The sequence below is a fragment of the Pinus tabuliformis genome, chromosome 1_1 (genome assembly GCF_031772625.1).
Source record: "Pinus tabuliformis cultivar Carrire ecotype Pingquan chromosome 1_1, CPIR1, whole genome shotgun sequence".
NCBI lineage: Eukaryota > Viridiplantae > Streptophyta > Pinopsida > Pinales > Pinaceae > Pinus > Pinus tabuliformis.
The window spans coordinates 918,624,543-918,646,086 of record NC_142297.1 but is presented as its reverse complement, the minus strand read 5'-3'; positions in this window follow the sequence as shown (position 1 = coordinate 918,646,086).

Below are 21,544 nucleotides of genomic sequence, written 5' to 3'. Positions count from 1 at the left end.
TCACTATGACAACAGAACCTTTGATTAATTAATTAGATCTATGCAACTTCTTTCCCACTCGACTAAATATGTAGAAATTTTAAATGGAAAAGGGATTCAAATGAAATAATAATAGTCAAGGCACTTTTGACCATGAGGCCAATGCTATAGTCCTTGCTAACGCAAATCAAAAAAAGTTTAAAATTAATTTTGTCCCTCCAAAATAAATTCATATTTGCATCATCATTCTCATGCACATACCCTGTCCACCATACATCCTTCATTTTGCATAGATTCACAACTCTATGTAACTTCTCTCTCACACAATTAAGTCTACAAAATTTTTACAAGGAAACGAGATTAAAACGAAACTATGAAAAATAAAAGCACTAGTAATATTTTTTAGAGAACTAACCAAAGAAATGCCCCCCATGCCTCCCACCCTCCCACCTCAAAAATCACTTGTACCCCCATACAACTATTAACAAATGCTTGTGTAGAGAACTTTCACTGTGCAAAGAGAAAAAAATCGTCATTATTCAACCATTGTTCGTCTTTCACATTCATGATTTCTTGCAAAATACATCCTTGATTTCCAATTAAGCCTAAACCACATCTCCAAATGCTACATTTGTTTATGTTCAACATTTTGTATTTTTCATATGATATTTAGAGATGCCATTTAGACCCAATTAAAATTCGAAGTTGTGATCTTATGCAACACCAAATTTTGAGAAAAAAGTTTATCTAAGAAAACAAAACAATACTCCTAGTTTCTAAATGCACAATGCTCCGAATTTATAAATGCATCCTCAAGTAAATTGATACCCATTTTAACTTTGTAATTTAAAATAATTTCTTAATCCATGAAAAAACTCCATAATTTTCATTTCTCTACGTAATCACCACATGTAACTAAGAAATATGGTGGTAGAATTGCAACTTCTCAGGAAGTTTATTCTAAATCAAGAGACACAATTCCACTCTACTACTATGTGGAAATTAATTCACAATTTAGAACAACATTCGCAAACATGCATCAATCACATACACAAGTACATAGATTTATCTAGGGGAAAGCAACTGGTAAAAACCGCTTAAGCATTGTTGCATTAATTAGATGAATAGAGAATGCATTATAATTTCTTTCTCACTCCAAGGTCAACCTGCAAGTGAATAACTATTCTCTCTACTCTATGAAAAGATCTCACCCAGAATTAATCAATTTATGACTCCACTTGAGCTCCTATTTTCTTGAGCAATTCTTGAGGAAATTTTCCCCTATTATTTAGGAATTTCCTCCAAACTTATTGCACAATTCTCAAGGATTTATCATTGATTGCATGCAAGTCCTATACACTCAAGACCAATCTACAATTGATGTTACACTGCCTTGGAATCTCCACCACAACTGAGAAATTCGAATTCCTTGCATGCACGAGCTAATTTTTTTGTTAATTGATTAGTTAACTAGATGATCACCGTGTTAGATTGTTGTTCGACTACACAACTGGCATCCAACTAGTTCTATCAACCATTAGAATTAGTTCAACTAAGTACAACTAGAAATAATTGAACCGGACTGCTACAAATTAGCAATCACATATGAATAACTGAACTCCAAGCCCTCTAACTCGAATTTACTGAGCTAACTGAGTGAAAAGAGACATGTCACCTCAATTAACTACCTCTAAGTTGTTTGTTGATGTGGAAATTTCAAATTTTCAGAATTTGACCAAGGCTAAGACAAATTGAACCTTTCTTCGTACATATTTTTCAAAAATCCCTCTTAGCAATAAAGGGATTTTCAACCACCCCTATCTTGCACCTGTGGAATTCGAACTTACCTCTTGAAAAATCCTTTGTCAAGTTGTCATCATATCGTTCCTATATCAGAATGTATTATAGAAACATTATCCTCATCTGCACATAGTCCCGTAAATGATTATACCAGATATTTATATGCTTGGTTTGATCGTGAAATACTAGATTCTCAAAGATCTTAATGCAAATATGATTATCACAATAGATCAAATTTGGATACATATCCTGAACAAACAATCTCACAAGTATATTTATCATCCATATCGCCTTACATGTTGCTTGACTTGTAGCCATGTATTTAGCTTCTATTGAGTTGAGCGCCACAAACCTTTGCTTCTTGCTGTATCAAGAAATTGTTGCGGGCCCACCACTAAAAATTTCGCATGATTTACTCTTTCGATCGAATGGACGACCTGCCCAATTTGTATTTTTGAAGTCACAAGCTTCACTCCCTTTGTCTGTCTATAAAATAATCCATACTAAGTAGTGCCTCTGAGGTACTATAAAACATGCTTAGCCACCTTCCAATACAATTTGGTCGGCCTAACCATTACTTGGCTTAGGTGGTTAACTACATAGCACATATCTGGTTGTGTGTTCATGATCCAAATCAGATCCATAAATGACTGTCATAGAACCATGACTGTATCGGGACGAAACAAATCTCAAATGAAATCCAAAACAGCAATCGAAAACACCCTGAACCAGTGGCCATGGCAGCTGGCATGGAACGACGAGGACCTCGGTCAAAGCACGCTGACCGAGGCCCATGGAGACTACGTAGGAGGTCGATGTAGCCTCTAGGAGCCTTGGAATGGGAAAAGGAGTTGATTTTCGATGCGCGATTAGCACTTAGCGCTAATTGCGCATCGCTGGGTGAATAGGGTTGAAATGGTAGAGCCTTAAGCACTCGGTCATGTTGGGAGCCAGAGGACTGTGGGTGGAGAAACGAAAAGTGCCATCGTATGAAGGTGGGACCCATAACCTGCAAACCAGCGATATTGATCAGGGCACCCTTGAACGGTAAGAGGTTTTGGAGGAGAGCGGAGCGATCCCACTTAGCGATCGATGCATGGCAGCGGAGGTGAGAGAAAAACCGCCGTGATCACGCATTATCGGTTGAGCAAGTCAACTGCACTCGACGTGCGTATGATGTTGGATCTGGAGGAGCCCAGATCGGATGGCTGAGATTGCACCTGATAGACAGAAGTGGAATCAACAGGGAATTAAGCCGCGATTTAAGGGGATTTGGAATTCGTTGACCGCCATGGTGGAGAAAGAACGTATCCACAACATAACTGAAGAAATGAATCGATGAACAGGCTGGCGTTGTTCCAATGAGGACACGTGGCTACTTCTTGAGCATTCATGCTAACGGCGAACGGGGAACTCCAAGCACGTAGGCCGTAGGCGAATCAACGTAGGCGGGAGAGGAACCAAACAGGCATGGAGGTCGAATGGCTAAAACCATGAATAGAGACAACCGAATAGAGATTTAGAGAGGGAGAGCGAAGAGTCTAAGTGACCAAGAGAGATAGTGAATAGTGAACCCTGAGAGGAGGACTGAGCACAGAGAGCAGTAAAGCCAAGCAGAGGAGACAGAGGGCCGAGCTGACCACAGGTAGCATCGGGCACCAAAGAGCTTGAAGAATCAAGCCTTCCCATAAAGGAATCTATCTGGATTGAGCATCACAGTTGGCTCTTTCGACTGTAGACCAAGGGTCATAGAGCTGGTAGGAAGAACAAGAGTCTGTGTACTCTGTGTGGCTTGGGGGATCCAAGAACCACCCTGCCAAGCAAAATCTACTTTAGGAGAACTCATATTGAGTCCATGTATTGTAATTTATATGCTGAAAGACACAATAAAACAAGGCCACCACTGAAGCTGGACCGGAGACGTAGCCCTGGAGAATAGGGTGAACTCCTTATTAAAAACTGTTTGTTTCTTTGTGTTGCTTACTGTATTTCTTTGCTGTCTTTCCATTTATTTTCTATGTATTGGCAATCTGATCGATCCGTTGTTTCAATAACACAGAACACACACACCAGCACATGGGTCTGTAATACCTTTTGTTTAATAAATCTTCAACTAAGGTCACTCATAGGGTGATTTTCAAATCAAGTGGTATCAAAGCTCTAGGCTGTAAGGTTAGACAAGCTTGTGTTGGTTTAGCTGTGAATGCTCACTAGATCAAAGCTCAAATTAGGAGAAGGAGAGTTGGTTGAAACTAATCTTGAAATTGGGAGAGTCTATTCTCAAAAGACAATGTTAGAAGAAGGTTCTATAGGTCCAGACCCTCAATTCATAGAAAGTTTCCTAGCTATAAAGTCTATGGTAGAAGAAATGTATAGGGACTTTAGAAAGCATAAGGGTAAAGATTCATCAGGCTCTAAGCAAGATAAAGAAGAAGATGAATCTCATTCCCATGACCACTCCAAAGGAAAGGGGAAAGAAAAAAGCTTCCCTACACCTCCTAGTAGCCCTGTGCATAATAAGAAGGCATCTTTGGTTAAGTTAGATCTTAAATTTGATTTGCCTATATATAATGGAGAGCTAAATGCTGAAAAGTTGGACAATTGGATTAGACAAATTGATGTGTATTGCAAAGTACAAAATATAGACTCAGACAAGAGCAAGATTCAGCTGGCGAGCCTTCGCCTAGGGGGCACTGCCTTGGTTTGGTGGGAAGGTAGAACCCAAGCTGATATGAGGAAGCATGGTAAGACCATCTCTATTTGGAGTGAATTTGTTACTGCAATCAAAAAGTAGTTCTATCCTTTGGCCTACATGCAACAAGCCATGATGAGTTGGCAAACTCTTTGGCAGTTGAAAGGGAAAAGTGTACAAGGGTATACTCAAGAGTTCTGAAAGAGAGCATTGATGTTGGGTATTTCATTAGACTCACTAGAAACTATTTTGAAGTACATTGGTGGTCTACATAGCTACATGAGGCATACCAACATGTTTAATCCCACTAGTATAGATGAGGTATCTATACAAGCTACTCATCTAGAAACTAAAGGAAAGAATGGAAATCCAGAAGTTGGGGGACCATCCCAACCCACTGTAAGCAAGAGCGAGGAGAAAAGAACGCAAAAGTGGAAAGAAAGGAAGGCTAACACTGCACAGAAAGGAAAAGCCTCATGCACCCACTGTAAAAAGGAGGGGCATGATGATGAGCATTGTTAGATTCTGCATCCAAAGTTGAGACCTAAGAAGTCCGAGGGCAAGAAGAAGAAGATGGTTGCAGCTATTCAGAAAGGGGGTCAGACTCGGGAGATGAAACAATCATTGCAGCCACAGGTATAAAAGGTTATCTGCTTTATAGAATGCTGAAATCAAGAAGAAGGTGTAGGAGTTGCTCGAGAAAGGGTTCATCAGACCTAGCACATCACCATGTGGGTCACCAATTGTTTTGGTGAGAAAGAAAGATGGCTCGTGGAGAATGTGCATTGATTACCGAGCACTGAATAAGATAACAATCAAAAATCATTATCCCCTTCCTCGCATAGATGATCTTTTAGATAAATTGAAGGAAGTTGTTTATTTCACCAAGCTGGATTTGCATAGTGGATACCATCAAGTCAGAGTTGCAGAGCAAGATGCATGGAAGACTGCTTTCAAAACAAAGCAGGGATTGTATGAATGGCTGGTTATGCCTTTTGGCTTGACCAATTCCCCTGCTACTTTCATGAGATTAATGAATGATGTACTCAGACCTTTTCTTGATGATTTTGTTATTGTGTATCTAGATGACATTCTGATTTTTAGTAAAACGTGGGAAGAACATTTAAAGCATGTTAAGCAGACATTATATGTTTTGAAAAGAGAAAAACTTTATGTTAAACTCTCCAAATGTGAATTTGGCAAAACCTCTCTAAATTACTTGGGTCATTTAGTAGGGGGAGGTGAATTGGAAATAGATCCCTCTAAAGTGGCAGTCGTTGTAAACTGGCCTAAACCCAAGTCTGCGACAGAAGTGAGAAGATTCTTAGGAGCAGCACAGTATTGGAGGAAGTTCATTTCAAATTTTTCCTCAATTGCAGCTCCCTTACATGCTTTGACAGGATTGAACAAGGTGTTTCAGTGGGGAGGCAAACAACAGAAATCCTTCGACACCTTGAAAGAAAAAATTAGTACAGCACCTGTACTAGCACTGCTAGATCTACAAAGACCATTTGAGATCCAAACTGATGCCAGTGACTATGCCATGGGAGCAGTGTTGACATAGCACGGTAAACCCATATGTTATCATTCTGAGACTTTTAATCCTGCAGTAGTTAACTACCCTACCTATGATAAAGAATTATATGCATTAGTTCAGAGTGTGAAAAAGTGGAAACATTACTTAATGGGCAAAGAAACAGTAATACATACTGATCATCAGCCGCTTCAATATCTACACTCTCAAACTAAGTTGCAACAATCAAGACATTATAGATGGATGGGTTTTCTACAACAGTTTCATTTAGTCATCAGATATAAAAAGAGCATACATAACAGGGTTGCAGACATGTTTTCTAGACCCGTTATAAATGCATCTACCATACTTAAGCATAATTTTGTGCTACATGAAAGCTACATAGAACAGTATGCTCAGGACATGGACTTTAAATATGTATATGCAACTTTGAGTCAAGGCAAAAGAGTAGAAGAATTGGACCATCATGTGAAGGACCAACTCTTATATCATTGTGGGAATCTCTGCATTCCACAAACTGAGAGAGCAAAGATAATTAGGGAAGCACACACTTCTATGATATCAGGTCACTTTGGGGTAAGTAAAACAGTTGCACAGCTGCAAAGGTTCTGCTATTGGCCAAGAATGAGTGAGACAATTTCTAGATATGTAAAGGGGTGTGCTATGTGTGCTAAAAGCAAGCCCAGCAACAGAAAACTAGGCTTATACACTCCATTGATAGTTCCTTCTCACCCTTGGGAAAGCATTTCCATATATTTTGTTGGAGGACTGCCTAAATATAGGAAAGGTCATGATTATCTTTATGTTGTTGTGGATAGGTTCAGCAAAATGTGTATTTTGATACCCTGTAGTAAACAGATTACAACAGAACAAACTGCAAAATTATTCCTTGAACATGTATGGGTCCATTTTGGATTACCCACTTCTATTATATCTGATCGAGATACCTAATTTGTGGGAAAGTTTTGGTCCAGTCTGTGGGAACTAATGGACACCAAATTAAAGAAAAGCACAACTTTTCATCCACAAATAGATGGCCAGACAGAAGTAGTTAACAGGACAGTGATCCAGTTACTGAGAGTATATTGCAGCAAACACCATAAGCTTTGGGATGAACACTTGTGTTATGTGCAGCATGCTTACAATAGAGTGTTGTGTGTGGAGCATGATTGTTCAAAGGTCTTTGTTTCAGGCGGATGTATACCCCAGGAAGTTTGTACACCCCTCCACGCTGGGGGGTGCGGGGGGGACTTGTCCCCCTCGCGGGGGTCAGGGGGGCCGATCCTCCCCGGCTGGGGGGTCCGGGGGCCAACAGTCCCTCGGCGAGGGCTTGGGGGCAGTGCCCTTGAAGCTAAAAACAGATGTAAAATTGCCTTGTAAAAGTATAGTAATTTCTAGTCAATCTGGGCCGTTCATTAAGTGGATGATCTGACGGTAGAACTTATGTTTAGTTTATGGTCTTTTGCCCTAGAAGGCAACCCCTCTCTTTGTGTGAGGGAATTGTATTTGAGGCTGTGTAATAGATGTGTATTCGGTGAGCGAGAAACAGAGAGGTGAGACTGTGAGAGAAAACATCGGATATTACAGTGGATCTGTTGTAGGTTGTGTCTCTTCATTTTGCTAGATAATAGAAAGGAAGGACTGGCTGTTCGGGGTGGACGTAGCCCAAACTGGGTGAACCATGTATATCTGTGTCTCTCTTGTTTTATGCGTTTTTGTGTTTATATTTTTGCAATATTTTATGTGTTCCATTGCTCCGTAATATATAATTTTCTAGCAACTGGTATCAAAGCCAGGTTCAGGGTTTGGGCTTCTAAAGTACGCTTTCAGTGAAGGATTTATTTTTAGCCCAATGGATAAAAGGATCAGCACAAAATTTTTTGCTCGTGAGATCACTATTGAAAATGGTTAAAGAGAATTGAATTCAGATTTGGCATGGATCTGGATCAGCGATGTTGGTCGAAGACCTGGTGGATAGATAAATTTGCGTGAGAAGAGAACGGATCTATTATGCGTCAGATCTAATCTGGATCTGTGGATTAGATCTAGCGGAGGCCTTGATACGCTTGGTCGACTCCTCGTAGACCTCTGCACGTGAAGCACGCCAAAGGAGGGTTTCACAATGATGCTGAGAAAAATAATATATATATATTTGAGTGATGACAATGGCAGCTGCGAGGTCGTAAGCGAGAAAGGTCAAGTGGCATGGAAGAGAATGTTGATGCCATGGATATAGATCAACCAAACAAGAAGCATCGCATGTTATCACGCTCCAGATCCAGATCAAGGCCTCCTAGTGAAGTCACCCCAGGCAAGGGTTTCAAGGATTCATCTCAGAATTTAAAGGCAGTTAAACTTGGCAAGAAGGCAGCAAAGAAACAAAACAAGGATGCCCGCAATTGAGAGAAGATGGGTCAGAATAGCAACAACAATAAACAAAAAAAATATATATAATGAAGTCAAAATTATTGCATGTAAATGGGCATACTACTGTAAGACCTGGTAAGGCATGTGTACCCCTGGGTAATCACCGGTAAACTTTGGGTTAGACCTAGGTGATAGGGTGGATGTCGGGTTAACAATACCCTGGGTAAAAACTTTGAGGGGGGTAAGAGCTAGAGTAAGCAAGATTGTCTCACTTAGCAGGATTGGCTGGAGTTAGTCAAGGAACCCCAAGTCAAGTTTAAAGGGGGGAATAAATTACTTAATTACGGAGAATTACTGAGAGAAACAAATATAAAAATAACCATAAATAACCATAAAGACATGAACACACATGTTTATCTGGGAAAACCCCAAATCTGGGGAAAAACCCGATCATAATGAAATTTCATTATCCTTGGCCAAAACCCTGCCCAATCCGGCCAAGTGAGCCTTCACTGCTCACCTCCAGGCCTTGCATTACAATGAAGTCCTTCCAACCTTTTATAGGCTCCATTACATATAATACCACGGGCAGAATACCATGAGTGCACAATACCATGTGCCCCAAAACCATCACTATTTAACTTCCTTTGACTCTATCCAAGTCAAGTTTACTTAACATAGAGCCAAACACTCTTCTACCCAGAGATCTCCTTTTGAGACCTGCTTTGGTTTCATACCAAGGTCTCCCTTGGATTTTGTCTTTGGTAAAGATACCATGGTTTATGGACACAATGATGTGGATAGGGCAACTAGGTTCATTGAACAGATCCAGGAGATCCACCAGGCAATACAGGAACAACTAGAAAAGAGCCAGGCCAAGTACAAGGCTAGGCATGATAAGCATCATATGGAGCATAGTTTTCAAGTTAGAGACCAAGTCTGGCTATATATCAGCAAGGACAGGATGCAAGGTGAAGTTAAGAAGCTAAAACCTATCAGGTATGGACCCTTCAGGATACTTGAGAAGATTGGTGAAAATGCTTTTTGCCTTAATCTGCTAGCTTACATGCACATCTACTCAGTCATGAACGTGGATTGGTTAAGGTTGTTTGAACACTCAATGATTAAGGAGCATGAAGAGCAGAGTCAATTGCCTTCTGTTGATGACCTGCTACCTGAATATCTTTATGAGTTGCAGGAAGATACAGTGCTGGATAGAAAGGTAAGGATGACACGCAGTGGACAGGTGGAATACCTTAGGATTGGGCTTAAAGGTTCGAAGCCAAGCAGTGCGACATGGATTGAGATTGGACAAGTGAGACATCAGTTTCCTCACTTAGTCGATGCTTGAAGAAAAAAAAAACCAACTTTTGCTGGTCCAAAAACTTTTCAGTAGGGAGGTCGTGATCCAAATCGGATCCATAAACGACTGTCATAGAACCATGACTGTATCGAGACGAAAAAAATATCAAATTAAATCCAAAAACGCAATCGAAAACACCCTGAACCAGTGGCCATGGTAGCCGGCATGGAACGATGAGGACCTCGGTCAAAGCGTGCTAACCGAGGCCCATGGAGATTGTGCAGGAGGTTGATGTAGCCCCTGGGAGCCCTGGAATGGGAAAAGGAGCTGATTTTCGATGCACAATTAGCGCTTGGTGCAAATCGCGAATCGCTGGGCGAACAGGGCTAAAATGGTAGAGCCTTAAGCACTCTGTCACATTGGGAGCCAGAGGACCGTGGGCGGAGAAACGAAAAGTGCCATCGTACGAAGGTGGGACCCACAACCTAGAAACCGGCGGTATTGATCGGGGTGCCCTTGAATGGTAAGAGGTTTTGGAGGAGAGCGGAGCGATCCCACTCAACGATCGACGCGTGGCAGCATAGGTGAGAGAAAAACCTCCGTGATCGCACGTTATCGGTCGAGCAAGTCAACCGTGCTCGACGTGTGTATGATGTTGGATCTGGAGGAGCCTAGATCGAATGGTTGAGATTTCGCTTGATAGACAGAAGAAAAATCGACAGGGAATTAAGTCGTGATTTAAGGGGATTTGGAATCTGTTAACCGCCACAATGGAGAAAGAATGTATCCATGACATAACTGAAGAAATGAATCGACGAATAGGCTGGCACTATTCCAATGAGGACACGTGGCTACTTCCTGAGCGTTCATGCTGACGCCGAATGGGGAACTCCAAGCACGCAGGCGGTAGGCGAATCGATGCAGGTGGGAGAGGAACCGAACAGGCATGGAGGTCGAATGGCTAAAGCCATGAATAGAGACAGCTGAATAGAGATTCAGAGAGGGAGAGTGAAGAGTCCAAGCGACCAAGAGAGACAGTGAACAGTGAACCCTGAGAGGAGGACTGAGCACAGAGAGCAGTAAAGCCAAGCAGAGGAGACAGAGGGCCGAGCTGACCATAGGCAGCATCAAGCACCAGAGAGCTTGAAGAATCAAGCCTTCCCATAGAGGAATCTATCCGGATTGAGCATCACAGTTGGCTCTTTCCACTGTAGACCAAGGGTCACAGAGCTGGTAGGAAGAACAAGAGTCTGTGTACTCCGTGTGGCTTGGGGGATCCAAGAACTAGTGTACTTCTCAGGCGACCTCCTTTTCCTAAATAAATTTGAAGGAGCTCCGACATTCTCCCTCGCATCCTGCACCAAGCTATTAGCTTCCCTAGTTCTCTTTCTACCCTCTCTGGATGGTTCTACTTGAGTGGATGTCACCACTCTGCCTCCTCTCTGCTCCTCCATTTGTGGCTACTCCACAAATTCTTGAGGCTCCTCCTTTAGAGCTAAAATCTTCTCTTCTGGTGCGATTTGAAGCTCCCTCTCAAGAGAGAATTTCATTGCTTTCTCCTCATCAAAATTTACATCCCTTTGCACAAATTTCATTCTGATGGGAGGTAAGTACACCTGGTAATTGTGTGGAGGTTTCGTGTAACCAACAAAAACTCCCAATTCTACTATAGGCTCAAGTTTCTTCCTCAAATATTTGGAGACATGGCAGCAAGTAGAGGATCCATTTTTTTTTAAATGAGACACTTTCGGCTTTATCCCCGAGAAATCCTCCTCTGATGTAATCATACCAAGAATCTGATGAGGGCTCTGGATCTCCAAGTAGAGTGTTGTGTTACATGCCTCTTCCCACAAATGCAGTGGCAGGCCTTGGTCATGTAGGATAGCTCTTGTATCTCCCACAATTCTCAGGTTCTTTCTCTCAGCTACCCCATATATTGTTGGTTGTGGGGAGATGTCAATTCTCTTTGAATTCCTTCTTTGGCACAAAATTCCTTTAATTCATTCAAAACATACTCACCTCCATTTTCTCTCCTGAGAGTCTTCACCTTCTTGTCGATCTCTTTCTCAAATATTGCCTTGAATTCTACAAATTTTGAGAACATTTGACCCTTCTTCTGAATGAAGAATATCCAACACTTTCTTGAGAAATCATCAATAAAAATAACATAGTATTTATGTATGGCAGTGGAAGTTTTTCAGAAGTGTCCATAAACATCATAGTGGACTCTCTCCGAGACTACATTTTCTTTTTTGTCTCGATCATGGAATGTGGATTTTATGTATGCGACATTGAGACTATTAAAACAATAGGGGAAAGACCTAAGAGATGTGTGAAAAAACATCAAACACATATTGCCATTATATACTTGCGTCCAAATATTTGTTAATGTAAATCTCAATTTTTCAATAATTATTATTATTATTATTATCTAATTTTAAGGTCATGGCCAAGTCATAAACCAAATTGGTGTATGAGACCACCTTGTTTATGGGACAAGAGGCCGACCTCCGCGCGATGATTTGATTGCTAAGTCTATGAAGGCATACATACTCTATCCCACTCTAGTTTCGAACATGTGACTTCTTAGGTGGAAACACATGCTCTTAACCATTAGGCCCACTCAAGCTCTTAACCTTTAAACAATGGCTCCAAAAGGTGATAGACATATAAATTATTCAGTAGAATCATGAGAAAACATCTAATTATGAGAGACTCCCATTCATAGATAACAATTGTCATGAATATATATCTTTCCACGTTATTTTTTTCCAAACAAGCAGGTATTATAAAATGCATTTAAAAATATCTAAAAATGAATGGAAACCCAAATAAAGGGAGACAAGAATGTTTTGATATCACCCGATTTCAAGGTGTGACGAATATAGGTCCCATCCATAATCATTTTGAGATTTTGGGAAGTACTAAAGAGGAATAAAATATTAAATATGTGTTCCTCCCTCCCCATTTTATGAAGGAAGTGAGAAAAAATGACTTATATTGTTGTTTCCAAATCACACCCAAAGTCTTAGATCCAACCTTATAAATTAAATAACATGAGGGAAAAATAAAATCTAAACATAAAACTTTGCTCATTTTCATAGAATTCTTAAATAAAATCTAAATACAAAACAAGAGATAGTTGAAGTTTGGTAGAGCACCTAGCTAGCAAAATACATACAATTGACAAAGAATAGAGCAACCGACTCATATGATAACTATGCACACTCACTTAGGATTCACTACAATGAGGCCAAAATTTCATTTTTAATATATAGCAATGATGAAACCAGAAACATCCAAAATATAACCCTAGGATATGAAACACTAAAAGGTTTATGGGCCTCGATGGGGTTAGTTGGTACATAAATTTCCTGGGGCCATAACGTTTGCATATGATCTCTATTTGGTCCACTAGACAACCCATGAGAAAGGTATAGTCATGAATTACACATTCTGAAGAGGCCAATGCTAGATCTTGTGGCTATCACATGTGCCCCACCACATCAAAAAATGTTATTTAGGGCCTTAAAACCTCCCTAGAAGTTCAAGACCTGCAAATCTATAGAAAAACTTCCAAGATGGATAACTATGCTTTGATTGAGTGGAATAGGTGAGTTTCTATCCATATCCATCTAGATCACAAATTTATCCTCAGAGTTAATGTCTTCTTCTTGCACATATCCATTTGCAACTAATCATGCCTTATATTTTGAAATATTTCCATCCATACTGAATTTTAGCTTATAAATCCACTTTACTCCAATAGTATTTTTTCCATCAAGGAGATAAACTAAGTCTTGTGTATCATTCTTCTCAACTCATGGAATCTTATCCTCTATGACATGCAACCATGGATCATTAGTATAAGCTTCTTTAAAATTAAAAGGTTTTATCATGTAAGATCTTCATCCAACATCTATGATGGATGATGCTCATTATAATATTTTTTCCAAGTTTATTTTGTGATGTAATAGATGTAGATACCTTTGAAAATAAACTCAGTAAAGGTGAGCTTGTATTACTTACTATAGATGGTTGACTTGTTTGTTTATTGTCATCAAAGACTAAATTATTTATGTGCAAAGTAATCACCATGTTCGCATCGTCATCCTTGTTACCATATCTTCCTTCATAAAATATTAGATCTGTACTAACATATAACTTGTTAGGAAGTGGATAATAGTGAATTCTAAGCACTAATACATTAGTTTGTTGAAAAAAATCATTTTTAACATTGGAAATAAGTCAAAATAGGCTAAATTTATCCTTTTATTGTTTCTTGTATCCCTTACAAAGGTAAATTGGCTAATGTAAAATATTATAATGTTATATTATTAAGAAATGAGAAATAATCCTAAGTTTTGTATGTTTTTTGTAGCCTTAGAGACAAAATAATTGTTATTCCTTGATAATTGGGTTAGAAGCTCATGGAGATTCACTAAATACCAAATCCTTGGAATCATCAACACAATCTTAGTGGCTTCTCCATACAAAGGATGCATTTAGATATTGTAGCTCAAAGAGGATAGAGATCAAATATTTCATAGTGACCTATAGTTTTTGGACTTTTGAGGACTATATATAAATAGATGGTCCCTCGAATTTGATCTAAAAGAGGAGCGCTTATGTTGCATTCTTGGCATGGGCGCCGATTACCACACCTCCTCCTTGATGTATGGGTTTTTTAGACCCTCGAAGAAATAGGGGCAATCTTTAGACATATATACATATAGCCTTGAGTAAGTCTTAATGATTGTACTTTTTTTTCCAAATCTATATTAAAATAAAGCACAGTCTATAAAAAAAACAATTTCTCCTAGAAAGAATGGTTTTTCTAACACAATCTTGATGAAATCCAATGGAAATTTTTGGAAATTCAGGTTATAGCTGTTAAGTTTTAGAATTTTAGGTTCTTCATGGTGCTAAATCCATTTCCACCATTAAAAAATTATTCAAACACTCCTAGTCTCAATTTTGTCGAAAAAAATAACTAGATTCTAACAAGAAAATCATCATCTCGGAAAATTTGTTGCCTACTTATACAAGTACTTAAAATAGATATTGAATAATGTCTTCTAGAAGTAATGGAGATACAAATTGATTATCAAAATAATGACAAATATTGGAATACAAGGTATCCCCATTCAAATATAGAAACTATCATGAATATGTCAATTTCCACAATATTTTTTTCTAAAGACGTAGATTCCTTCCAAATTAGAAAATAAGGAAGAATTCCAAACTGAACAAAAGCTAAAATAAATGAATATTTACCATCAAATCTTGAAGTGAGCCAAATAAAAGTATTAGCCAAAATCATTTTGTAGTTTTGGAAACTATTCAAATGGAAGAACAAATGAAAGAGGCATCCCTTCCACCCTAGCTAGTCATGTATCCTTGGTAGAAAAAATGGCTAGTAAAATTTGGTGGAATTGATCCATCGTGGAGAATAGAATACATGAAAATTAATGCAAATAAAGGGCCAAATTATGTTACCTCCACCCATAATGGATGTTCAAGAAGAAAACCTTGTAGGGGAATGAACAACTTAGGAAATTTTGTAATGGGCTCAAAAACTTGTTTGAGGTGCCTCTTAAATAGAGCATGAAAAGGAGAAATTAACCAAAAACCAAAGGAGTGTCTCTATGAACCCCAAGGAAATAATTAAGGATATGAAGGAAAATTTAGAAAGAGAATTGAATTTAATAGGGTTTACAGACCATGTGGTAGGAATCTCTTTGACATCAAATAAATAAAGTAGAACAGGAGAACAAAGAACTAGTGTAATGGGTGAAGAATTCTTAGGATGATTTGATGGTTGATTTTTATGCTAGAGCATGATTTTAAATAGTCCCTATTTTCTCAAACATCAACCCATGATGGAAATTGAAGAATAGTTCACCGACATTAGCTAATGACAAAAATTTAAAAAAAAAGAAAAGAAAGGGAGATGCGAAAGGAAATAAAGCAATAGGCTCTTAGTCTTGGTTGGTTATGTTTGGCTACACATTATGTGGTGCCCCTGGAAATATAATGTAGTCCCATTGCATATTTCTAGGTTACGATTTTATGTAATATTACTTAGTTAGATTGTTATTTAGGGCATGTAGTTTTTGGAAGGTAAAGTCAAACCTCCACCCATTATGTAATGGAGATTAGATTTTGTGGTGATTATTGTCTTCTTCATTATTATGTGAAACTTTAAGTTGTTTAGGGTTGGAAATATTTTTAAGGCACACAAATATCAATTCTTAATTCTTAAGGAACAATCGCACTAAGTGATTAAAAAATGTTGTATTAAAAATTTCAAATGATAAGTCTTGTTGATCTTGGGCTTGGGATGAGGCACATGAAAATAGAGCTTTGAGGGAATACCCAATTATTTGATAGGGAAAATTATCATAAAGAAGATGTCATTGTTCCAAAAAATATTAGAAAGATGTAAAAGAGTGATAGATATAAATGCATAACAATAACACTGAGTATAGTCACTATGAATTATCGACAGGTGACAATTTGATAACATATAACCATGAATAAATTGAGTCGTGATTTTAAAAATATCATTACAATTTTAAATTGTATTATACTCGCAAAAATAAATTTTAATTTTAAATAAATTCAAAAATAAGTTTAGTAAAAAATATACATATTTAAAATAATCACTTAACTTAATATTAAAATAATTTTAATAAACTTATGAATAACATAAATGAAACCTTCTACTTCTCATTGTGCCAAAATATGAAAACTAAACACAATTGACATATCAATCATCATATCTAACAAAATTGAAAATAATCCTAACAAAAAAGAATGAAAGAAATGAGATCCATCAAATAACAAATAAATCGAGAAACATACAAATAGTTTACATTAAAAGCATATTTACAATACTTGTAAAATACTACAAAGCATACAGGCCCACCAAAAAACCTCACAAGCGAGCATTAAAGATAGCCCAAACAATGTGCATCCAAACATTACAATACAAGTCATCAAACCCCAACAAAAATATAAAAGATAAACATGGCATAAGGACCATACAGAAACCCAAATGACTCTTAGAGATTTTGGGGCCAAAACCCCAAGACACCTAGCTAACTCCAAATAATACTTTGACCAGAAATAAGAAATAACAGTAGAAGATACTTTGATTGACAAGAAGGAACATCACCAGAAGATATACTGACTCACAAATAAGCACTTGCGATGCTTCGACATGCCTCACCGAAACTCTAAGACACCCCAGCAACACTGAAACTTACTTTTCCCAGCCAGGCGATGGGTGTCACGAAACAGGGGTTGGGGTGAATAGGGTTCCAACCACCCCCTCTTCCTTATGTGGAAGCTTCATATGCAAACGAGCTTCAGTCCAGTGACTCTCGGAACACCGCAATCAAAACGTTACGAAACACCTTAGATCTACACCTCCACGCACAACAAAACACATAACACAACATAGATCTTCCCATGACAAGCTCAAGACAAACCATGACATAGGTATGCATCTCCACTTAGGTGCATCGACTGAGGAACGAGAGCATTCATCATCATCCACTATTATCATTGAACCCTCCTCCTCCATAGATGCCACCATCACCTAACGAACTTTTGCCACTGCTACCGTTGAACCCTCCTCCACAACCATCACCATCGCCTCCCTGACCAGGTCGTGACAACTCGAAGAAAACCCTAACAATCAGCTCCCTCGCCTCCCTAACCAGGTCTTGACAACTCGAAGAAAACCCTAACAATCAGCTCCCTCATCACAGATTTGAGGCACACGACCCCTCCTGTGACCATTTCCAGGGACGCAGTCCTTTGTACCTACCGACACAGCCCAGGTAGGCCCGAAATACTGGCGATGTAACCAAGTGCTTCGACTAAGGAACTTGAGCATGTAGTATCTGCCACCACTCCTCTATCTTTTTCCATCGCTACCACTAAATGCTTATCCTCCGAATATAAATCATAACATTATATAAACATGGGTTATGTAAAGGAAAGATATATTAATATAAATGTTATAATTAGATAAACCCAATCTATATAGTAATCATAATAGTAAAGAATGAAAAATATAAAATTCATTAAATAAGACCTAAAATAAGAGACATAACAATATAAAAGGTATAATTCTATAAACAAGAGTTATGTAATGCATTTAATATTATGAAGAAAGAAATTATATTTAATTTAAAAGTTAATAAAGATTCAAATGATTTAAATTTTAAAATAAAAAATAAATATTACTTTTTTAAATTTATATATATATATATATATATATATATATATATATATATATATATATATATATATATTTTGTTGTAATATCTATCACAATTTAGTTTTCAAACCAACAATGAAGACAATCATCACTGGTTGTTATACGCAAATGCAAATACAAGTTGACTCATCACCATTGTTCAAGGAAAATCATACTACTTGGAAATACCAACTTGTAGTTGTAACATTCCTCCAAAATCACTCAAAAAATAACTATGTATTGCTATGAATTACACCATAAAACTCTAACTCTAACTTTCAAAAGTAAAACACCTTGTACATTTCCAACTTACTTTTTATACTTATGACATCAAGTAGCATTGTGTTATGTTACATTCTTCTTTCTAAAAAATGACATTAACACCAATGATGGGTTGAACATAGTATCAAAACTTGCTTATGTATTACTTTGTTATACAAACACAGGGTCATTACTATACTAGATTATGGTTCTAGAATAATTTACCCTCTAAACTTAAGGACATGGGTTATTTTATATATATATAAACCTAACATTGACATTACTTCTCTCTGTCAATATTGTATATACAGTTGTGCAACGAATGTTCTAAATTGTTGAGGCTTTCATTCCTAGAGGCCTTATGCAATTTGGTTCACGTACTGATGCAACATGGAAATTAGTTTTGATATGGGACATTTTCTAGGACTGATATGGGGCATTTTCCTAGAGGGAATTTTCCTAGTGCACTTGTAAGAGGACATTGTAAAACTTGGCCAGATTATGGGCCTTTTCTATTCACCCTAAATAGATCCAAATTTCACGTAGCCTAAATATGGAAACAAAAGACCTACAAAGGGTAATATTGAATGAGCACCTGTAGTGGTGTAATGGTCATAACAGAATAAGAAATATTGCAAGTACTCAATCCTAGATAATGCCTCATATCAACACTCAAATGTGGCTAGTGACTAACCTGAGAATAAAAAAATATGAAAACCCTTAGTCCACTTCAAATTACTTTGAAAAGTCTCTCAGCAAAATATGTAAAAGACCTCAAGGGTAACCGATATGTCACCTTGGTGAGAAAAGGATAAATCTCTACTCCAATACCCTATTACAAGGAATGGAATACTTCAGTATCAAATATATATACCATTTTCACTTATATAAGTTTTGATATGGTGCATTTTCTAGGATTGAGTACCTGTAAATTTTCTTCTTCCACTACGACCACTACAGGTGCTCATTCACTATTACCCTTTGTAGGTTCCTTTTTTCCATCTTCGGGATTCAACTTATTCACCAGCTACATGAAATTTGGTTTTATTTAGGGTGAATAGAAAAGGCTCATAATCTGGCCAAGATTTATAATGTACTCTTTTATATTTATCTCAGGGGTTAATAAGACTCTTTCCGGCAAGAATTCTGGTCACTATAACCATAATGTTTATTGTATTTTTAATAAAGATTTATCCCTTTGACAACTCAGAGTTTTCTATTCTAGAATATAAATTAAGGTTAATGCTTGCATGGCCAAAAATGAAATTCTTCTTCTCTATTTTTGGGGAAAACATATTGTATACCTTTTTTTTGAGCTTTCGCATGTCAATATAATCGTAATCATTGCTTTTATGCCCTTGATATTTTTATTTTCCTATTTGTTCATCATGCATGCATGGAATAATAATTTTTTATGTTCTTACATACAAATATCAGTGCAATCGGGGCATTTATGACATTGTTATTTTCATCGGGCTATATGTACATTGTATTTTATGTATTATTATTGTTGTATTTTTTCCACTGGAAAAATCGTAATCTTTCAATTATGTTTGAAAAGTTACATGTTGTAGATGCCTTTCGGCATATGCTGCAATGGCCTATTGCCATTTCTATAAACATTTTCAAAAATGGTGCTCTGTTTTTGTCAAAAAAGATGCATAAGTCCTTCATCACCACATAGGGTGTGCAGTGCAGAAAAGACAAGAAAAAATAACAAGATTAATGTACATGGTGGGAAAAATCAGACTTTTCATCCTTTTTTCTTCTCCACCTTTCTCCAACCCCCTTGTGACTCTGTTGGAGTTATGAGTGCTAGTGCTGTTTCAGCCATAGGTTGTGGGTTGTCCTTGTCAGAGTCTGATGTGTCTAAAATGTGTTGACATTTTGATCTGCTTGTATCCATATTTTCTGTTGGCCTTACCAGTTCTGTGGCTATATGTACCTATGGATTTGTATCTTCAACCTCTGATTCTTTGTTCATCTGATTGGTTTCATTGGGGACTACATATTCCTCTTCTTCCTCCTCCTCGTGTTCCGAGGGTGGTGGGGGGATTTGCCACCCCTTTGCTTGTTTTCCGGTTTTCTTCTTTCTGCGGTTGTCTTTATTGGCTGCTGGACATGTGCCTTGTAGGTGTCCTGTTTGTCGACATATTCTACATCTGAATGCAGTGTTTTCATAATCTAGTACCTGAGTCCAGCTCCTCTGTCTATGCTTCAGCTGAATTTGGTCTGGCAGACCTTTGCTGAGGTCTACTTCCACACATATTCGTGCAAAAGTATAAATTCTTTCCTCTAGTCGTTGGGTATCCATTTTGATGTAGCGCCCAATAGTATTGCCGATTCCAGCTAGTACTTGATGATTCCAGAGATGGAGTGGGAGATTGTGTAGACGCACCCAAACTGGCATCTTAGAGACAATCATTGTATTTGCATCAAATTTTGGAAACCATGGTGTAATGAAGAGTCCTGTGGATCCCCAGAACTAGGGTCCTTCCTGTATTACTGTGTCTCTGTCCTCTGCTGAAAGAAAGTACACAATGAAAAAACCCTTGGAGCAGAGATGTATTTCACATTGTGTGGTCCAGTTCGTGAAGATCCAATGAAATAGATCAACCGGTTTGGGCCAAAAGCAGTTGAATCTACATATTATTGCATTTCTTTCATAAATGGCACAGTGCTCATCTGTTTCTGGTATATCTATGTTGTATTCTGGTGTATGATTCAGCTGATCCACAATGTATGGCCTTGCGTCCATACCTATTTGATTTGGTGCTGCTCCATCTGTATTTTTCCCTTGTAGTATGTTTTTAAAGGATATGCTGCCTGTTTTTTTCCCCTGTTGTGTTCCTGTGAATTTTGTTGAACCAATCCCACTTCCTTCACCCCTGTGAGAATTCCTGCTGTTGTCCGTTGCACCCCCTCTTATTCTCAGATTGAGAATGATTGTTGATAGTGGTGCAATTTTATAGTCCCATAAGTACTTTGTATCCTGAAGAACTCTGCCCCCATGTATCAGATTTTGTGATCTGATGGGGTATCCTAGTTGTTGCATTATGAGATTCTGCATTTGTTTTACAGAATCTGTCTCTTTCACCCAAAATAATTTCGATTTTCCCTCCGGGGTTTTTACGCAAACCTGGAAGCTGTGGGCACTTACATGTGGACCAGATCTTGTTTCCAACTACTCCTGGTTTTTCATGTCCGGCGATTTATGATGTGGAAGAAGGTGGATCACGCCATACAGTGAGAGGGCTTCCAGATCTGACCAGAATAGGGGTCGATCTACAATACAGGGGTCTGGATCGAAAAACCCAAGACTTGATCTGTGCACAA